Source organism: Plectrocnemia conspersa, unplaced genomic scaffold (genome assembly GCF_051122295.1).
Source record: "Plectrocnemia conspersa isolate PC_06_02 unplaced genomic scaffold, ASM5112229v1 ptg000012l, whole genome shotgun sequence".
In the NCBI taxonomy this organism is placed as follows: Eukaryota; Metazoa; Arthropoda; class Insecta; order Trichoptera; family Polycentropodidae; genus Plectrocnemia; species Plectrocnemia conspersa.
The window spans coordinates 1,097,306-1,118,977 of record NW_028277176.1 but is presented as its reverse complement, the minus strand read 5'-3'; the positions used below and the strand labels follow the sequence as shown (position 1 = coordinate 1,118,977).

Here is a 21,672-nt window from a genome sequence, read left to right as displayed (position 1 = left end):
TATCGTATAATAGGAGTTGACAACCAATTACATACCTTATGTATACTGTTGCGACCTATTTATCAGGACTGTGGAGTCCGGCTCCGAATTAAAACTTTCGGTAAGAAAATCCTAAAATATTAAATTTATTTTTAATTATTAAATTTATTTATTTTGATGTAAATAACAACAGGAAAGAAAGAACAAAAAATTTTTTTTTTTTTTTTGCTTACTCACATACTTAATTTAATCAATAATATTTTGGGGGTCGAGTCGTTGGTGCTGGAGCTCGTGCGTTCTAGGCGGCTGATTAGATGTCCTCGAGAGAAGTCCGGTGGATAGCGTGGTCGGCGAAAAAGGCCATGGTAGTGGCAGCGACGGGTCGACGGAGACGGCGGCGAGGGCGTCAGCGGAGACAGTAGTCGAGTCGATGCAATGTAATCGGGCCAATTGTCTCTCGGAGTTTCTGTCCGTCTATTTATATATCGTACGGGAATTGTAACAACTTATTGTTACCTGTCGCCACAATATATTCCAATATATATATATATATATATATATATATATATATATATATATATATATATATATATATATATATATATATATAATAATTTAGATTTTGTTATGGCCAAATCTTGCCGGCACTCTGGTTGCACTGGCGTAACGGATTTTTCTCTCGACTGGGAACCTACGGCTAGCTCGTACGTGGTTGCGGGCTCGCGCCCTTTATATTTATAAACAACATGTAACTGTGATTTCAAATCGTTCAATAAAACACTACTGCAGCGGCTCAATCAGTGTCTAATTGCCCGTCGCCAAAATACGTTGTTTTTATTTATTTTGTGCGAAATGGGCCGAAATAGTTATTTTTGTAGCCGGATGTAACTACGAAAAACCTTGAAATGAGCACTGCCGCTTCAACAAGAACGAGCGAGATAACAAATATTCTTATGCGCATGTATCGCTTCTCCCTCGTATACATCTGTATACTTAAACAATGTATTCACAAAAAGAATGACGATGTACTATTGTAGTGCGAATTTTTAATATATCAATTGACAGAAAACTGTCTCTCAATTTTTCAAAGGGACTTTTTGAAAATTGAAGATGAACTGCCAGTCTTCTTCTTCTACTTCATTAGAAAGTGATAGTCTTGCTGGAACGAAGCCAAAGAAAACAGCGCAAACGTGGTTTGTTTGACATTATGTTATTATAATTTGTTTGGATTATTTTCTTCTTATTAGCTAAAATTTATTTTTTATTTATTTTAATATATAATTCTGCTTTTATAAAATATGGATATACGAATATCATACGTGATGGAGTATTTCTTCTCAAATGCGTCAATTGTCATCGAATGTTCTCAAATAATTCGACGAAACCTTCATTATCTAAAAACCTCCTGTTCATCCTAGATTGGTAAACGAAGACACCGATTTCTTTAACCAGGAATATATTTCAATTAGAAATAATTTAAATACAAGTAAATCTCATATGATTAAACTATCATATATCCTTTCGAACAGAATTGCTAAATGAAAAGTTTCATACCGAATGGGATTAGATTTAGTAAAACCCTCAATTTTAGACGCTATTGGTGTAGTTTTGCCGAGCCTTCTTTAACATACAATTTTTTTGCTTGCCCTTCCGACTTTTAAAGTTTCACAGCGCGATAAAACTTTTTCATTTGCCATTGAAATTGAATTAATCAATTGATTAAAAGCAAGTCGATTATTTGCCCTTCAAATTATGCCTATGTTTGATGAACTAGTTATAAATAATAAAATAATGCATCTGATGTGTAAAGAGGATATTGTTTGATTCTGTACAAAAGGAAGTTAACTGTGCAACGACTTCTATGCATCAGACACGAAAACTAAAAAAATAATATCTAATAAAAATCACGGCCGTGATAAAAAAAATATTATCGAAAAGTAATCAAGTTAGGTTTACTCGTTTTATGAATTTGCAACTGTATTTTGAAAATAATGTTAATGTCGTCTGTTGGTTTTGATCAGCAAATGCTTTTAAAGCATGTTCAGCTAGATATTTTTGTGGAGAGGGGAAGTACTGTCCGGTCGAGATAACAAAAATATCATCGGAAACTAATCTGATATTCACTGTACGGTGACGGCGACTACACTGATTGCCATGGCACTGTCGCGATACTGATCTGTAAATCGACCTTAAATGTCACTATTCATCCTACCTTCTCAAGTGTACAGATTTCCTACCGTTGTTTCTGTCGTGCAACTCCAGACCATAACGCTTCCGCCACTAATTTGACTTTGGGTACTACGCAATCAGCTAGATATTCTTCTCCGACTCTTCGACGTAGTGTATTACACCAAGAGTGTACAAATGTTAAAAAAGTAGGATTATTTTGCGAAATTATTCCATTAGAATCTTTTTAATAAATTTAGTTTTAAATACTATTTTTATTGTAACCAATATTAGTTTAAAATTAGTTAATCTTCACCCAATCTTAAAAATATCGTTTCAGTGAAATCATATCGGAATATATTTTCACCGGTTGATATACATATACATATACATATGTATTTATACCAGTATAAATATAATTTATCTGGCAGGCGCTAGTAAAATGATATGATTTCGACTTTTCCATATACTTATCATTGTTTATTTACATGCGATGTATAAATATTACAATGAATGTAATTAATAAAAATATAATTTTTGAGAAAATACAATTTTTATTATTATTGGCCATAACGGCCGTAAACAGTGGCCATGAACGCACGGCTGACGTGTTTGGGTCAGTTCGTCGCGAAAGCTGTCGCAGTCGCGTCAGAAACGTCCAGAGCGTTCGAAGCGTCATTCTTTGTTGTTTATTCATTCGACTGACTGATCGAACGAAACGCGATCAAACAACCCGTTGGACGCCAAAATGCGGGAGTTACTTTAGTTTTTCCACAAGACTATGCTAATTAGTGTCAACAAGGAGCATCAATTGAAGCTCTTTATTGCATCTCCGAACTGTAAGTACATATAATTCAATATTTACATTTGCATCTTTGTGTTTATTTATCGAACAAAGGGAACATGTTTGCTACGTTTTGCTATCTACAATATATAAACAAACATATCTTCAGTAAACATATTTTTAGATAATATATTTGATTATTAGTATGAGTAATGCTAATGTTTTATCTTGAAATACGGGATTCAATTATAGAGGTATTTATTATCAGGTCATTAGTTCATAGTTGTTTATAAAAGCTTAATTTAAAAATGACCCGCATGTCCGTTTTGATGGATAATAAAATAGGGAGGGGGTAATACCGAACGTCATTTGTTAGTCGTTTTAAGTCGATTCTCACGAAGATAAATCATGAATGATACGTAATAATAATGCATAGTCCTATACCTATACTGAATGGCTCCGTTAGTCAAAGTCCAAGTGCAAATGACGCGCGCGCGTTTTAATGCTAATTCACAATTTGTGAAACAATTGTTCCAAACGACTTTTTAAATCGGAGATTTGTGCCAAAAATTGCCCATATGCTAAATATTACAATTAGGCGTTAACTTTTAGCGTTAACTTATAGCGTTAAAACGACTCACAATATCAATTTAATCAATTTTATTCATTTACAACAAGGATTCACAACCGGTATCTTCATGGCGAATTAAAGCTAGATTAACCTTAAGGGTCCACAGTAGTGAAAAGCAAAATAAAATCTCCTTCCTGTGATGTACATGTCGTTTTAATTGGTACGCGACAACAGGGACATAATTTAAGGGAGGGGAAGATGTGGGGCATTCCCCCTCTTAAATTTGGCATTTAATGAAATATTATGAATTTTAATGAAATTGAAATTTAAAAAAAGGCCAAATTTTACCACACCCCCCTGGAAAAAGCTGAAAAAGAAATTCTCAGGTTATCCCTTAAGAAAATCTAAAATAAACAACCCCTTTTCTGGCCAAATTCAACACCCCTTGAATTTAGCCAGAAAAATGCATGTAATTTAATTAATACTAAAAAAGCTAGAAAAAGCTGAAATTCTCGGGTTATCCTTCAAAGAAAATCTAAAAAAACAGTTAAATTTATTATTTGCAATATTATTATAAAAGTCATAGTATGAACGCTTGATTACTGAGCGTACCCATTACCAAGTTGACTGTACGATTTTATTGCTTTTTACATGCTTCATTCAATATTCATAAATATTATAATTGCCTCCTGAGTATTGAACTGAACTCAATCAATATCTATAGATATTTTTCACTCATAATTTGCCGTTTAATTTCGTTCAAAAAAGCTAACTTTAATTTAATATTTTGTACGACAAAATTAAAAATATTAGTGATATATAATATGTTAAGTAGCACACATCCTACAAAAATTCTATGAACATCACCGATTTTTTTACAAAAACATATCCTGTGTCGTTACCCTCGTTTTAAAAAATATTATTCATTGGTGAGCTATTAAAAACCATATTTATGTCATTCAAAGAAGTGTGTAAAAAATATAATAAAAATGTTAGTTTAGTTTTATAAAATAGCTTTTTGATAGCAGATATTTATATCTTCAAAACCTACAGTAAATAACGAATTGTGCAGTGAGCGATTTTATGATATTTTTTAATAAATAATAAAGTTTTAGCAAAAATGAAAAAAAAGAGACAGTAACTAGTCGGTTCACGGACATCTAATTTAATAATTAATAAAATAAATTGATGAATCGTGTACGATTTTTGCAGCCTTTTGGTTAGAAAAGTTGCTTGTTGGGTTGAGCACATTGTGAGTAACATCAATAGCCAATTTATTAGCAAGGCAAATGAAAGATCTTCATTGATTTAAATCTAGGTTTTCCTAAGACGCTCTATGTCAAATTATAACAAATGCACTTTGCGAAATAGCGAATGATTTGTATAATTGAAGGTTTACTTGAAATATTTGCAATAAGTAACCATTTTTAGAGGCATATGCAAAAGAAAGTTATTGGTTTGCACCACATTCAATTAAAAATGGAAAGTACTTAGCGTCCACAGCGAACCCACTAAGAACCACTAGCCTTACAAATTCAAAGAGTCAATGATTTGTAATGGTCTGCATAGAACAGCAACACACAAAAATATTTCAATGAAGTTGAGAAAACGTTGACAATGTACAATCAAAAGTGAAATCGATTAAATTGTGGTAAAAATATGCGCAGAATGGGCCTGTAAAAATGCAGGGTGTTCGAAGCCTGTAATCATTCAATGTATTATTCGCCAGTAGGTACTTTGTGGACAACATCTCAATTTATCATGTGTTATTGAACCAGTTGTGTCAGCGGTGAACTTAATCGTCGTCAGTTCCGAGAATTTTTTTTATCAGAATTGGAAGCCGAATATCACGACTTCCTTTACCATACAACAGTTAAATAACTCAGTCATGATAAAGTTTTTTTTAACATATAGGAGCGATATTTTTTTATTGGAAATTAGCTTTTGCTACAATTGTAGGATTTATGAACGAATTTAATTTAAAACTACAATTAAAAAAAGGGTTTATATATGAAACTTTAACTGTGGTCATTTCGACGACAACTGACGCTGATTGAGTCACTGCTTATGTTAGGCTGTTTTATGTGTTTCCTATGGTGTCAAAATTTTGAAAATAAGTTAAATTTCTATTCCCATAAAAAATTGCGGCTGATATATTTTCTTAGCTCTAGCAGCGTTTTTGTGCACAATATGTTTCAAATTTTAAAAATCCTATTGATTGTAGCATTACTTCATCTTCATTTGGAAGTGATTAATCTGCATTGTGATGAAGTACATAAAATTTCAATTTCAGGTCATCATTAACAGATGACCATTTGCAATAAATTTTGATGTATATGATAGTTTGTTAGAATGTTATCTCAAAAATAAGTGTAGCACATACATTAGCAAAGCTTATTACTAGAGACACGTATTTTGAGCAAATTACGATGGATGCCAAAATTCATAATAGATAATAATGCCAAAGCCAAGAAGATGCCAAAATTATAATTTATAAAGAAATTTTTTTGAGACTTTAATTTTTCTCTCTGGCCTGCCGAGCCTAAAATATTTACGATCTGGCCTTTTACAAAAGGAATTTGCCAACCCCTGGTATAGGGTATAAAAACATATACATATATATGGTTGGGCATCGATTTTTAACTACATAAACTAGATATTTTTTTCATAAAACTAATCTAACGAAGTTTTTTGAAACCATAGGAATATATTTTCTGTTGAGTTTATAACTGATGTTTCCATTATACTTTAATGTTGAATGAACTTATCAATATAAGTTATAAACATGGTGATTTAAAAACATATTTATAAAACACTGTATTGCTAATGAGAGTAAACTGCTATCATTTTAATTTTCGCTTACAAAATTGATAAAAACATGTAAATAATTTTATAGATAAAAAATAATTATTTTTATGAATCATCCATCGTTGGCATATCTTTGTATGTATTATAATTAAGTTTCAGACATTTTTATATATTTAAGAATATTGGAAATATTATCTGAAAGATATACTATTATCCACCGAGGGTGACAATTCCATGCCTGGTCTAAATTATTTATTGAAATAATTAAAGGATACATATCTGGCCTAGTAGTAACATTCTTAATTCCATGCGAATGAAATTAGAAAATCTTGTGCGTTGAAGTAATATTTTTGAATTTAGGTAAAATGCACAATCAAAGATTGTATTTTAAAAGCCAAATGCGTCAAGTACTAGAGCGATACGTAATCTTATTCGAGTAATCTAAAAACTGCCTTCTACGGCCGTAATAATCTCGGTGGAAGCTGACGACCTTCGATACAATGAGAAAAACTAGACAAGCTGTCACGAGTTTTATTTTTTCCGATAATTTCTGCTGAGCACTTGCGAATATTACTGCAGAATATGTCGCTTCGAACCAGCTGGTCCTTGCTGGCGTGGGTGGTTCTCAAAATACTCGTTTGTATTGCAATGCTGCATCGCAAATCGAACCGTTCTGGAGTCAGTGACCAGCCCCTCGACAGTACACAATGGAAGTGACTTAAAATAGTCCTCAGGATTGTCGCTCTGGAAGAGTTCAGTCCTCAACACCTTTTTTTATTGGATTTCTTGTACGAAATATAAAGCTAAATATTGTCACCGAGAAATCACTTATCATCTGATTGTGCAACTACTATATTTTAGCAATATTTTTATTGATTGTTTACTTTATTATTGATTGAAATTTGGCATGATTAAGTGTGTTAGTGTGTCGCGGTATTATGGACTTCAAACTTTCAACGGGTGAGAGTCCTTTCCAATGAGTCACACCGATCGAAACCTTACATTTCTCGGAACGTACTTTCATTCCAAACTGTTCAAGCGAAGCATGTCTCTCGACTTTATTATTAGATGCAGCTAATATCTATTCACGTAATAAGAAAAACAGCTCAGCATTTCAAAATAAACGTCATTAGAAAATGTGATAATATGATAGGAAGTGTTTTATGGGTTTATTTGTAGTTTGGAACCACAATCAATGGAAACTTGTATTACGATGTCTTTGTGGTGAAAATTTTGTAGTGACTAGATGTGTATTTTTAGACAATGAGCTAATTTCTCTTATGCTATCTATATGTAACTGTAGCTACATTAATGTAGCTCTCAGTTTATGAATATATTTACCTTTACCTGCGGCCTATTCCTAGTTATTCGTATTCTCACTTGACCACGATGCTATGAGAGAAGCATTCATATCTCAAATTTAGCAATCGTTTATTTTTATTGTGAATTGTAAATTAAAGTCGTTTTCACATGAAGTGAAAAGGCAAATGGGTTTGTCTTAATTACATAGGCTTTCAAGGCTTTCACAATCAACCTCGGTCCATTGCGTAGTTATGGTAGATTTAAATTCCTAAGCAGCGTGATAATTGTGCTGTGTTATCCACTTTAATTTCATGGTGTAAAATTAACGTTTTCGTCTCTGATTCTAAACCGAAAATTCTTGGGTTAATCCTTAAAAAAATCTAAAAAAACAGTATTTTTTAAAATATGTCACTTCAGCTCAAATCATACATCAATACATTTTCACTGGTAGATATATATTTTTACTAGTGAAAATATAATATTGCAGGTGCTGTAAAACTTAGATTTATACTTTTCCATGTTATTGTATAAATGTTACAGTGAATGTATATCACTAGTGAATTCAAAGTACATTTTCAATAGTAGATATATATTTTTACAATGTCTGTAAAACTCAATTTGACAGTTGCGAAACGTTCATTTGCTGTCAAACCCAAATCTAACCTAATGAAAATCTTAAAACAGTTTTACAGTTTTAGAACTAGCATTGGGTCAAGTCAAACAAACTAAGCCAACTCATCTCTCGGGGAAAATAAGCGGAAGAAGAAGTACAGACATACGTTGAATCTCGAATATTGCTTCATAGTTTGTCTGCATTTCGATATTCCACTATTTAAAAAAAAAATATGATTGCTATCCTTACCGATATTACTACGACTTCTGATATGAGAGTATTGGTCAGAGTATTCAAACCGAATTTTGGTCAATAGGAGAGCGCAAAAACAATTATCACTTCTCAGAAGTCAAAAATTCACGTCAAAAGCAATAAAATCGTGTCGGCGCCGTCGCAGTGGGAACGCTCGGTAACGAGCGTTCCCGCTGCGATGGCGGCGGCACGATTTTATTGCTTTTGACGTGGATTTTTGACTTCTGAGAAGGGATAATTGTTTTTCGCGCTCTTCTATTGGTCGAAATTTGGTTTATATGTTCCTCATTTAATTTATAATATTATTATAAAAGTCGTAGTACGAACGGTAGATTACCGAGCGTACCCACTACCACGGCGACGGCACGATTGTATTGCTTTTGATTTCCGAGAAGTGATAATTGTTTTTTGCACTCTCTTATTGCTCATTTTTAAAAATTTGGATATGCTTCATTCGATTCTCACTTATTGTAAGTCGTAATATTGATATAAAAAGTATTAATGTGAACGCCGTTTTATTTTGTTCAAAAAAGCTAACTTTAATTTAATATTTTATCTGAGAGATTATCAATCTATACCGCCTTATAAAATTTTAATGTAATTTTATTGGGCTTTTGCGGCCGAAGTTGTGTGACGTTGCAACCAAATAGGAAATAGACCATATTTTTAAGTATTGAAATTAATTACAGTATTGAAATACAGTAGAGTCTTCGCTGGTGTGTCAAGTTGTAAGCTTGCATTGCTTCTTGAACACACTTCTAAAATGTGTTCACGCCTTAAGATAAAACATCGCCCAAGTTGAGTTCGAAGAACAATGGTAATAGACGCAGGGTCGAACGTATTATCTGGCGCGCAACTTGTGGACTTGAAAATGGTGGTTGACGTCTTTGGATTCTGCTATTAGGTGTTTATGTAATATTTCCATTGTTGATGATGGTATTTTGTGGTACATATGATGTGTGAAGTCTGTTTCTGTAACGAGTTGATACTTTTTGTAGTACGAGAGATTTCTATTTTTGTAGTTTAAGTAGTCGTTATTATAACTAATGGCGCAAGTGGTTGAAAATCTTCACTGTTTTTATGCAGGCAATAGTTCAAAAAGAAAACCAGTTTCATAATATTTTATTATATTATATCTGTTGATTATCGGGTGGTCTGGTTAGTATAGAGATTTGAATTCAAAAACGTGTGTGCTTGTGTTTTTAAGTATATATTTGGTGAGACCGGCGGCGTTGGAGCCGACTGACTGTCAAACGACAAACATTTCCGGACGTCGTAAGACAGCGTTCGCGAACGCATACAACATGCAAAATATCTTACTGCGGTTCTAGATGTTATTGACCTTTGTGCTTTGTTTTGTTCATTACTGAAGCCTTTTGGTCATAAATAATAATTTATTTTAATTTTGAAAGGATTACAAAAATAAAGAGTGAAAGTAATTAAATACTCCAATTATTGTTCTCTAAACATTTAAATCACTAAATTACGCGTTATTTATGTCTTATTGTATAATAATCATAAAATATAATTTTTGCCGTGTTTTGGTTCAAATACAATTCATGATTAAAAGGTGTCTAATATTCACATATTGTTTTAACTCGGGAGTTAAATGACAAAACGATGCATATAGCAAAAAACCGTTAAGCTGGACCCTAAAATTACTAAAAAATATTGTGTATATGTAATATTAAATAATAATTTGAATAATTATATTGTGGGTTGAAAGGCATTTTTAACAAGTTTACATTTTTTTCTAATATTAATTTATTAAATATAAATCTCGAGTTATCGCATAGATTATAATTCACCATGCGGAAGCTGAATATAGTGATGATCTTATGACATTATTATCATAATTTTAGACTCATACGAGGCACTTGTTAAACACATGTCTTTATAATAATATACTATTATTCATGCATTTCAAAATTAAACCACACACGACTTAATCTTTAAATTAATGACTATTTTATATCGAGTTTTCCCGATTTCTTTAAAGACAATGGCTTATTTAGGATGTGGTTTTCTGCATCCACAAACCACTATCTAGTTGTAATTATTATTTTCTTGTGCGACTCAATAAAATAAACAGATGTTTATAAGTTTTGCGTCGCTTCGGCTGCGATCAAATTTGTCATATCATTTTTTTGGCCGGAAATTATAGCATGCTGACATTTTTTTGCTTGCTGTTTATACGTGTAATTACAATCGTCATAGCACGTGAGTACCGCGACAAGAATTTCAATCGTGTGTTCAGAAGCATATATGATAATCTTTATCGTTTGCAGAAGTCCTTTATTCCGGCGATTGGTAATGATTCATACTTTCAGGAATTATAATTGACGACATTGCACTTTTGTTTATGCATACTTGTGGTATTTGTGGATTTAAGTAGAGATAGTGTATAATGTTATTTTGAACTTGATACATAATTTTAATGAATTGTTCCACTTCCTATTATGTTTTGTAAGTATTCGTTGAACGGCTTGTTGCGGTCTTGGAGTGAGTTATTAACCCTTAGACCGCCGACCGGTAAATTCTTAATTACTCGCTGTACGCCATGCGTTTTTAGCGATATAATTTTTTGGCTACTTACTCTGTTTAACACATCATTACAGCCAAAATACTCAATTTTTATATAATATTTTAAAATTATATATGTATGATTAACACGATTTAAACATTCTAATTATATCAATAAACAAACATTTTTAGTCGTATTGTTGGAAATATGAAGTGAACAAAACTAAATCAATTGGTCGGTCCGCGTGTTGGCTCGCGTGCACACACCTACACACACATGCACGCGCGCGGCACTATACAAGCGAACGACAAGCAGGGTCATGCTCACACTGAGACAATTTTAATATATAAATCTGCAACGCATTTTTTCTTCGTCTGACCTACATCCTGTTATAAAAATTTACAAATCGACAAGATTTCTTTGATGCATACAAAATCACATATATCGTACACAAAAATAACCCTAATAACCAAACCGTTTGTTTTTGATCAATGGTGTTTGCAATTGGTTGTTGTTGAAGGTTGTCATATTTCTTTATATATAAAAATAATAAATAATAAAACTTGATAGCAAGATACGATGTTACATTTAACTATATATAATTATAAGTATAATTTATAATATATACATATTCTTCTTCTTCTTCCACGGCGCTACAACCGGTGATCGGTTTTGGCCTTTCCACCTAATTTCTTGTAGGGCTTCTAGATATATCTTGAGTTTTAGTATTTCTTCCGCTATTGTTTGCATTTTTCCTGGTTGTAATATTGCACATTCCAGCTTCCAAAATTGAAGTCCAATCGTTTTTTTAGATTTCGATCGTCTAGGTCAGTGGTCGGCAAACTTATTGGCCGAAGAGCCAAATATGTACATTACAACGAATCAAAATCGTTCTAAGAGCCAAATCTGCTTTTTAATTTAGTAAACATTTATTATAATTTTAGACATTCATTAAATTACGGGTATACTGAATAAAACTTGATTTCACACTTAATAAAGATTTATTCGTTGATAAACAATAATATGAAAGTAAGGTATCCATAAATGTAAATCATGACAATGACTGACAAACACTTAATGCAAACAATGTACTTGCATCTCCTTGGAAAGTTTCATTAAGTCAGGTATATATGTTGTCGTTTTTAATTTTAGGCATGATTCCAGGTTCTCATCAATAAGACAACTACTCAGTTTACTATTGATAAAGTTCATGCTTAAAAAGGATTGTTCGCATGAATATGTAGAACCAAAAAGGGAAAGAACAGCAAACGCAAGTTTTTTCAGCTGATCGTAAGAGTCGGGAATACTATTCCAGACGTTGAAAATGATCATGACTTCATTCTTCAGGTCTTTCAAAGCAGACCACTTGTGTTGTGAACTAAGATCACATTCGTTCTTCTCCAATATTTCCAAATCAATACAAAGACGTGGAAATTTGGAGCTCCATATTTACATGTTTTTTAAATCCTGCAATTGTATTTCAAAGTTACAATGTCAATGCCAAAAGGATAAAATTAAAAAAAAAAGTTATTATAGCATTAAGAGGAGTTTTGACGAATGCTAAAGTCGCTTTGCTGTTTTTAAGCTCCTGAAAACTAATGAGAAATGCTTCCTTCATATTTAAAATTGTTGTTTTGAAATGGTGTTTATCAAAAGCGGAATTATTTTCTTGGCGATACTTCAGCAGGCTCGGAAAGTGAAACAATGTTTCCCTTTCAAAATCTTGAGCAAAAAAGGATAATTTGTTTTCGAATAAAGTGACTTCTTCTAGCATCGAAAAAATTGTATTTCCTTTCCCTTGAGGTTTACGGTTATGCTGATTTAGATGACACGATCATGAAATGAAAGTTTTGGATCCACTGATTGTCTGTAAGTTCTGGATAGTGAACACCCTTCTCAAGGAGAAATGCTTTAATTTCTGGCAATAGGGACGCGAAACGTTTTAAAACGTTCCCTCTTGATACCCATCGAACCTTGTTATGAAGCAGAAGATCAGCGTACTCACTCTCCATTTTAACTAAAAATTCTTTGAATTGACGATGATTAAGAGCTTTAGCTACAATGGAGTTGATGATCGTGATCACTAATCCCATAACTTTACTAATTTCTTTCGGAAATGTCTGCGCACAAAGTGCTTCTTGGTGAATAATGCAATGATAAACCAATATCTCGTGATTATTTTTTTCTTTCAAAACGACAACAAACCCTTTTCTGACACCGGTCATACTTTTGGCCGGCTTTTCTGTAGCCGCCAAATACGCAGATTGACAGCTGTCATACTACTACGCTGCGTTGCGCCCCTACCGGACAAAACAGGTTCTACGTCAACGCTCACGCACACATTCAACGTTGCATGGAAAAGACACTTGACCAGAATTAGTGCCCAAGCCCGTGGATATTTGTGCCAGAGCCGCACTCAAGGAGCCAAAGAGCCGCATGCGGCTCCGGAGCCGCACTTTGCCGACCCCTGGTCTAGGTCATTATGAATCGGGGCGGATTTATTATTTCTTTGTGATTTTTTCATAACTATTTGGATTTATCCACGTTGGTTGGTTTGCTCCATGATAGAAACCCTCCTCCTTTATCCGGGCTTGGGACCGGCAAGAGTGCAACATATCTACACTCCAGGCGGAATATGTAATATATATTACACACACACACACATATATATACAATAAATAATAAACTTTTCGACCATCGTGACGCATTGGGGTAACCTGTTAGGACACGATGGTATTAATTTAATGTAAATAAATAAACATATTACAAATAAATTATAAAATAATAGAACAAGTAAAATAAAATGATTCTACGACAAGGAATCGTTTTTGTTATTATTATTATTATTTAATATTTACTAAGAGTTAATATTGATATTTTATTAATTAAATCTTATTTATATGTATTAATAAGTATTTAATAGTAATTATTATTATTTAATTATTACAAACAATAAAAACCAATCACAAAAACAGTTGACAATATTAAAACAGTCGAAATAACGTATAAATATATTCACAAGTATTTACAAATCACAATTATCACTGAAATATTGATGACATAATTTAATTTCGATTCATAAATTAAAGTATAAAAAAACGAATTTCCGCGATGCGTTTGTGCTAACCCTAAAAGTGGCCTAAAGAAGCACGATCGAAACCGCGCGCGAAATACAAACGACTAAAATTAAGGCGTGATTTATAATTATATATACCACTGTTTCATCGCAAATTCTATAAATAAAATCACTGAAATCGTTCACTAGGAACTCAAACTGATTTTTAAAACATATATTGCCAACTTTTACCTTTCCGTTTCTTTAAAAAACGAAGGTTTTAAAGAGCGCATCATATCATGCGCTTGACGTTAGACCAGCGGTTTCCAACCTTTTTGTTACTACGCCTCCCCAAAAAAAAAAATTTTTTCCGCGCCTCCCTTACCTTTTATTTTTTTAATAGATTAAATAATATAGACACGTTTTAAATAATAAAAACTTTATTACAAAAATAAACTGAAAACCACAATTAACAGAATAATAACAAGGTTTAGTTATAACATACACATACGTGTATATTTATTTTTATATATAAGTTTTTTTAAACAATTAAACCAACTACATCTATCGCATAAAATTTTAATGCGACGGTTGTTGTTGTTTATTAGCACAAAGCTTATCAAATCTTGGGGGCAATGTGGAGAGTGCCACTCGTATCTCTTTTTCGACTACTAACCTGTTGCGATATTTAGTTTTCATTGCAGCCAGTGCCGAAAAGCCCGTTTCGCATAAATACGACGTTACAAACGGTAGAAGCACTTGCATTGCTTTGCAATACAAAGATTCATACTCTCCTTTAAGATTCATCCAAAATTGAATTAAGGTTTCATTTTGAAACTTTTGTTTTAGTAGGCTATCGCATGATAACTCTATAAGTTTTTCCTTTTCAATGGTTGTCAGCTCAAATTTGTCGTTTTCATCGTCGATAAATGGATTCTGTACCCACAAAAACTTTGAGAAATCAAGGTCTTTAAAATAATTTGAAAAATGCAGCACTAGACCATCCAAGTGTTCAATAAAAAGATTCTTGCTTGTTTCAATATTGGCTGTGGCCCAGAAATCTTTTGACAGTGAAAACATGTCCAACTCATTCTTTTGTAAATTTGACTTCCATAACTTCAACTTTTTAATGAAAGCTTTTACTTTGTCTTTTTGAACAAGTGGATGCATTTGTGATCCCTGCATTGATTTATTCAAACTGCTCAATTTTCCAAAAATTTCAACTAAATAGGCAAGTTTAACAAGGAAATTATCGTTCGTCCACAAATGTGCCTCTTCGTGGTGATTTTCTTCGAGAAAGGCTGTTATTTCTTCTTTGAGTTCAAATACCCTTTGAATCGCTTTTGCACGAGATAGCCAGCGAACTTCACAATAATACAGAAGTGAGGTATAATTAGCTTCCATATCTACACACAACTTTGCAAACAGCCTAGATCTCAAAGGACTGTTCTTAATGTAGTTTATAATTTTTGTAAAAATGTTGTTAAGTTCCTCGCTCATATTTTTTGACACTAGAGCTGCTCTGTGAAGCATACAGTGCGTCCAGATAGCATGTGGTGCTTTCTTTTTAACTAATGCTTGACGACCTGCTTTGTGTCCGGACATTGAGTGAGCTCCGTCAGTACACAGTCTAATACAATTACTCCACGTTATGTCGTTTTCTTTAAAAAAACTATCCATTATATTAAAAAGTTCAATGGATGTGGTCTTTCCAGGAATGGGTTTGCAAAATAATATATCTTCTAATATATTATTTTCCACAACATATCGAACATATGCAATTAAATGGGCATCTTTAGCTATATCGGTTGCCTCATCTACTTGTATGGCGAATTTCGAAGTACGCAGCCGAGAAACTAATTGATCGCAAATATCTTCAGATATATCATTGATTCTTCTTCCGACTGTATTATCAGCAAGCGGAATTTGTTGCAACTGTTTTGCATATGATTCGCCGAACATTATTCGAACCATATCAATAGCTGCTGGTAAAATTAGAGTTTCTCCTATTGTATGTGGTTTCTTACATTTTGCGATTCGGTAAGAGACATGGTACGAAGCCAATAATGCATTTGGTGATACAGAAAGAATATTTTTGAACGTTTGCTTTTGATTATTAAGCTCATCCAATTTTCTTTCAAAATATTCTATGGACTTATCAACGTATTCAGAATGTAGAGTTTCATGGTGCCGTTTTAATTTGACTGGTCTCATACTATCTGAAGCCAAAACTTTCGAACACAACAAACACATTGGTGAATCCTAATGATAAATAGGATGAACTGTATTGTCTTTTCTTGGGAGCTTTACTTCCTTGTACTTTTTTGATTTTATTCCCACTAGTATCAGCATCAGTATCTTCATTATTGTTGACTTTTCTCTTGTAACCACTCAAAAATTTATCCATTCGTCTAAAAAATATTTTATTGATATAAATTAAAATCAATGATAGTTTAAATAAAAAAAATGAAGTTTAAAATATACTAACGATTATTTTCAAGAAGAAATCACGTCAGAAACAATTAAAAAAAACAATATCACGCCCTGCCGACACGCTTCAGTTGACACGAGTGACATTTAAATTTGAGGTTATTGTTTTATGCAACTAGCGGTCGTTTTGTGTATTACCGAAACAGAGCGTTTGCAAACGCGCCATTTTTAAATTTCTCCGCTCCAGATAATTTTTTTAATAGGAATTAAATATATGTAAATGTAAAAAAATTAACATTCATGCACTGAATTTTCACTGTTACGTTAATATATCAAGTTTTATTCATTTGTAGATATTATGGTATAAAAAATAATTCATTAAAAAATGTTGGCGCCTCCCCTGGCAATAGTCCGCGCCTCCCCTGGGAGGCGCGCCTCCCAGGTTGGAAACCGCTGCGTTAGACAGTAGATTTAGTTGCGCATCATATCATGCACTTGGCGTTGAAAGGATTAATATCCTTGATGTAGAAAACATACGTTCGCATTCTCCTCTCCAGGCTCCTCTACGATTTTGCGCTCACGATATCGCGCTTTGCGCTCGAAATCTTGTTTTTTTGTTAGTGTAACTCACAATTATTAAACTAAATTAAGTTTATTTTCTTTTTATTTTTGTGTCATGTCTGTTTACTATTACATTATACTATTTTTTATTTATTAAAATTAAGAACATCATGACCTGACAGGTTAACCTAATGCGTCATTATGGCATAAAATATATTACAATTTAAAATATACATAAAAACATCTACAGGGGTGTGACAAAATAATTGGACCACTCCAACATTTCACATATTTTAATATTTTACAAGCAATTAATGTAGGAAATAATTGTTGTGCATTATCATATTTATAGCTCGTTAGTAACCAATGATTTTTAATAAAAAAATAAGGTTGGAGATAAGATACAGTAACAGATTGAACAAAGGATACTGTATTCAGTGTACAGCAATTTGTGGTTCTGTCAAAACATTCGGATAAAATAATTACGTTTTATTATCTAATCTCTGTCTGAACTCTCACTCTTATTATAATTATCAGTAATTGATAATTTTTGAATTAATTCAATAGTATTTAAGATTATATTTAATTTTTTTGATGTAAAACAGTGTTTTTATTAAATGGTTCAAACAAAAAATATTTATGTTAAATTGAAAATTGCTTTACTTGGTAACATATTTAATGTGAAAGAGCCCAAAAATTCAACGTGCTGAGAATAAAAAAAAATGTTAGCACTTGGTCAATAAATGCACTATTATTAAAAAAACGGACCCAGCTGCAGTGACATCTATTGGTTATAAATTATATTACTTATTATTATGAGTTATGAATTTTAATCATAATTCATTTTACCTTTTCGATACTTTGCTACTCTGTATGCAGCTGTGATTTTAACAAACTTCTTGGAAGATTCCCGTGAGGGTTTTCACTAATCTCTAAATAGGTTTTGCAAAATAGAAAAAAAAATGGAGAATTTTGCTTCTTTAAAATCGTGTAACTGATGTTTAATTAATTTTTTTTAAACATTACAGGCGGCCCTCGACTTTCGAAATGTGTGCGAATGTTGAATGTTCGAAAGTAGAGGGAAGTAAAAAAAATTGAAATTGTGTGTATTTTAAAATATGTTTAAGAGGCGTTTAAGAGACATGTTTAAGTGGGGTTTGCGGGTGTTTCCTTTGAAAAGTTATCAAGAGTTAACTGTTTTCCACTATTATTTTTCTTTTCTTCATATAGTATTTTATAACATGCTATGTCTTTATTGATCGCCCTAAGCACTTGAGATATGCGTTCTCCATTGGGATCACAATCTTCCATAATATTTAAAAATTTGTCAAGATGCGTAAAGGCTTCATTAATATTTTTACTGTTAAAGAGTTTTCCAAAATAAACCTGTCTCATCTACATTAAATATTTGGCTAGAGAAATATTCTCCATCTTCAATAATTTTGGATAATTAGGAAATAAATTATTTTGCAGCATCTTTATCCGCATCAACCGATTCTCCAGTAAATTTAATATTATGAAAAGAATACCTCATTGTAAAACCAACTGTTAATTGCTTGAAAAACCGTATTAATTTTTTTAATCTATCCTTTCAATCTTTGTTCAAAATAAGAGCTTTTGCTTGAATAATTGAAATACTCAGAGGGACATCTTTTTGATGTTGGTCATCGATCCATGATGACAAAGACTTTTCCATTTCATCCACGTTTTTTTGAAAACATATCTTTTAAGATTGTGGAAATATATCTTTAATTTCCACAATTTTAAACATATTCCTTAATTATATTTTTATTTTGCAAAATTGAACATATCGTAGACCTGTTTGTATCATACGAACGTCCGATTGATGCAGAAGATTCACCGCTATCAGAACGTCTAATAATTTTCATCTTTGTCTCGAATCGTGTAAAGTTTATGAGTCCTTGATTTCTTTTTGTTCGTATCAACACTGAAATTTTCCGTCTCTCACTCATGTTTATATTTAAAAAAAAAAAAAAAAAATGTTTTTTTTTAAATGTGCGAAATAGCGAATTGTGCGAAAGTCGAGGGCCTGTATATTGAAATGAAAAGAACCGGGTATCCGTTAAAATAATCTGGTTCTCAGTTCCCTTAAAAAGCCGCGGGTACCCGGGGCCCCAGTACCGGAAGCCCTATATACAATATTAAAAAAACGCTATTTTATTAAAAAAAAAAAAAATTAAAATACACATTTATAGAGCATCTTGTGCTAATGTTTACAAACTTGTTTTTGAGGGCGGCCCGAGCCTTCTTTCTTTCTTAGCGCCGACCCTGCTAATTCATATAATGTTATGAAGAATATTCGAGTCCTTGTCAGATTGATTTTTGGTTTTCGAGAATTTTTTAGTCATAAACAACGCAGATTCCAAACGCCTTCAGTTTCCTCCCACAAGCGCAAGTAAATAATATTCCAATTTTTCGTTTCATTGATGTATAAAAATTTAATGATCGCAAAAAACATTATTAAAAAAATCAGTGCTACTGTAATGTGTAGTTTCAAGCCAATCGTTGTTGACATGTATACTTTTGTAGATATCTAGACCCATTTTTTGTAACACACAGTTTTCGGTTTTTTTTCGTATGTATCAGAATGACTAAAAAGCGACTCTTTCAACCGTTGTCTTTTAAGATGTATCCTAAATGCTAAGAAGACCTTTAACCGGTTTTTACAAAGCGCTTTAAATGGACAACAAAATCGTGAGGTGACGATAAATTAAAAGTTGCAACACAATTTCTAGCCTGCGAGAGTGTCGTTGATAATCCATATTAGCAATCAGTACTATATTTATATAAAATATTTTTGTAAAAGTAGAAGAAATGTAGCATTTGACATTTTGTAGATAAGGCTAGAACCATTGGCACTGACTATTCTAAACAGCGCAATTCTACTCATGAACAGGAGACGATGGATCGCCAACCTCACGAGCGCATCTGCCGTTAACATCTGACAATTGAGTTCCAAAATTACTCAAATTTGCTTCGACCACTTGAATCGAGTGCGTTCATTGGCTGATTGCGCCACTTCTTGAAGTTCATTGGATCCCGAGCGAATGCCCCCAGGGTTACAAGTAAGATCATCCGTCCGCTCGCGGTCGCTGCATGATGCATGCAACTCCGATGGATGGCCGATGGACAAACAATAATATTATCGCGGTCGGATTACTCACCGATTAATTGCTGTGTGTGTGAGTGAATGTTATGAAAGGGTTATGGTTATGGTGTCGTACGAGCCCCCTCCTTTTGCCGTCTAACCATCAATTACTGTGCGACCGCCGGATGAGTTTTAGGTCATCAGTGTCATTATGATTGTAATAATCGCACTATAGGCACGTATTCCGTATTATTTTAAAAATATTTTTTATATTTGACAGGACGTAAATCAGCCGTTTCATCCTTTCGGATTGTGATGAGTTTTCCATAGTTAAAGTTGAGCATTTGGATCAAAAGTCTGACTATCACTGAATTAAGATTGGATTAATCACTGGACTAGATTTTAGAACGGCTAAGAATAGATGATTTGAAAAGTTGTGCTGTACAAAGATGCTCGGCTTCTCTTAGGGAAATTATTGAGGAGCTATGTATTGCCTATATTCATTATTAATATTATTATTTTAATTATTTGGTAATAAAAAAACGAAAAAATAATTCGAGTACCGCTCACATGTTTCACCATGTTTAGTGATTAGCAAAACCCAATTATTCGGATATCACAGTTTAAGGTTTACTAAACCAAAGGCGTGTGACTTCGCAGTAAGTTAGACGTTGGTGGAAACTGGTAATAATTTATTAGATTATGATATATATATTGCGAGTACTATGATTGACGAGTAACGTTATTCTCCGAGCAGTGGTGGAGAAGCTGGCGGAGGGATGATGTTCCGTGGAATATCATCAGGAGTATTGTAGACATGGCAGCGAGATCAGTTCCTCTTGCTACGATGATCGTATTCCGGAGTCTCGTATCTCTGCCAAGTATCCCTTGGAGACCAGCCTTAAGTATTAAGAGTTGCGAAATTCGCTGAAATTTGTGATTTGTAGATATTTTTGTTTGATTATAAATTTGTTTTTATTACAGTAATGTAAAACTAAACATAATTGTCTTATTGTGTTAATTATCTTTAATCTTTAGAAGTCCAAAGTCGTGCCCAAATTTATGTCATGCCCAAAATGGTTTTACTATCTATGTCATGCCTAATATATTTTTTATTTTCTAAAGCCATTTTAAATAATTTGATGATACAATTTCCAGTATTTTATTTCATTAGTTACTCAGAGATACTTCTATAAATATATTACGGTAACAAGATTTAGTAATTCCTAACCATTTTATTTTGGAAACAATTTTTTGACCAGTGTGCCAACCGCGGTTAATAGTTCTCAATTTAAAAAGTTTTGTTTTTATATTTACGTACGTATTTTCTTTAAATAATTTAAAATACTGTTTTTAATTCAACTCAATATTAAGGCAATATATTTTGAGAGCATTAAATTCCGAATCAGTTGTCATATATTTATTATTTTGTGCCCTATTACGTCGCTTTGATTAATTAGGCTAATTGTTTTATTTTAACCGTTTGAATGCCATAAGGACGCTGGTGTCCGCTTACGA

At 32.7% G+C, this 21,672-nt stretch overlaps 1 protein-coding gene and 1 long non-coding RNA gene across 21 annotated transcripts in view; one reads left to right on the top strand and one right to left on the bottom strand.

Annotated features, from left to right (window-relative positions):
• Nucleotides 1-2,764: 2,764 nt before the first annotated feature.
• The window catches only part of LOC148227892 (uncharacterized), a 42,479-nt gene continuing 23,571 nt past the window's right edge, over nt 2,765-21,672 (top strand). For 8 of the 20 annotated variants that reach the window (XM_088200550.1, XM_088200547.1, XM_088200543.1 and 5 more), the window contains exons 1-2: nt 2,765-2,865; nt 2,912-2,984. The gene's annotated coding sequence lies outside the window, so the exon portion shown is untranslated. Of the gene's footprint in view, nt 2,985-19,652; nt 19,840-19,903; nt 20,132-21,672 lie in introns of those variants that run through there. The other 12 variants (XM_088200549.1, XM_088200546.1, XM_088200542.1 and 9 more) reach the window with 6 other exon arrangements.
• Nucleotides 14,931-16,635, bottom strand: LOC148227893 (uncharacterized). Its single transcript, XR_015811718.1, has 2 exons — nt 16,543-16,635; nt 14,931-16,465 (listed from the first exon to the last, which is right to left on the bottom strand). It is a non-coding gene; the product is annotated as an uncharacterized LOC148227893 (long non-coding RNA).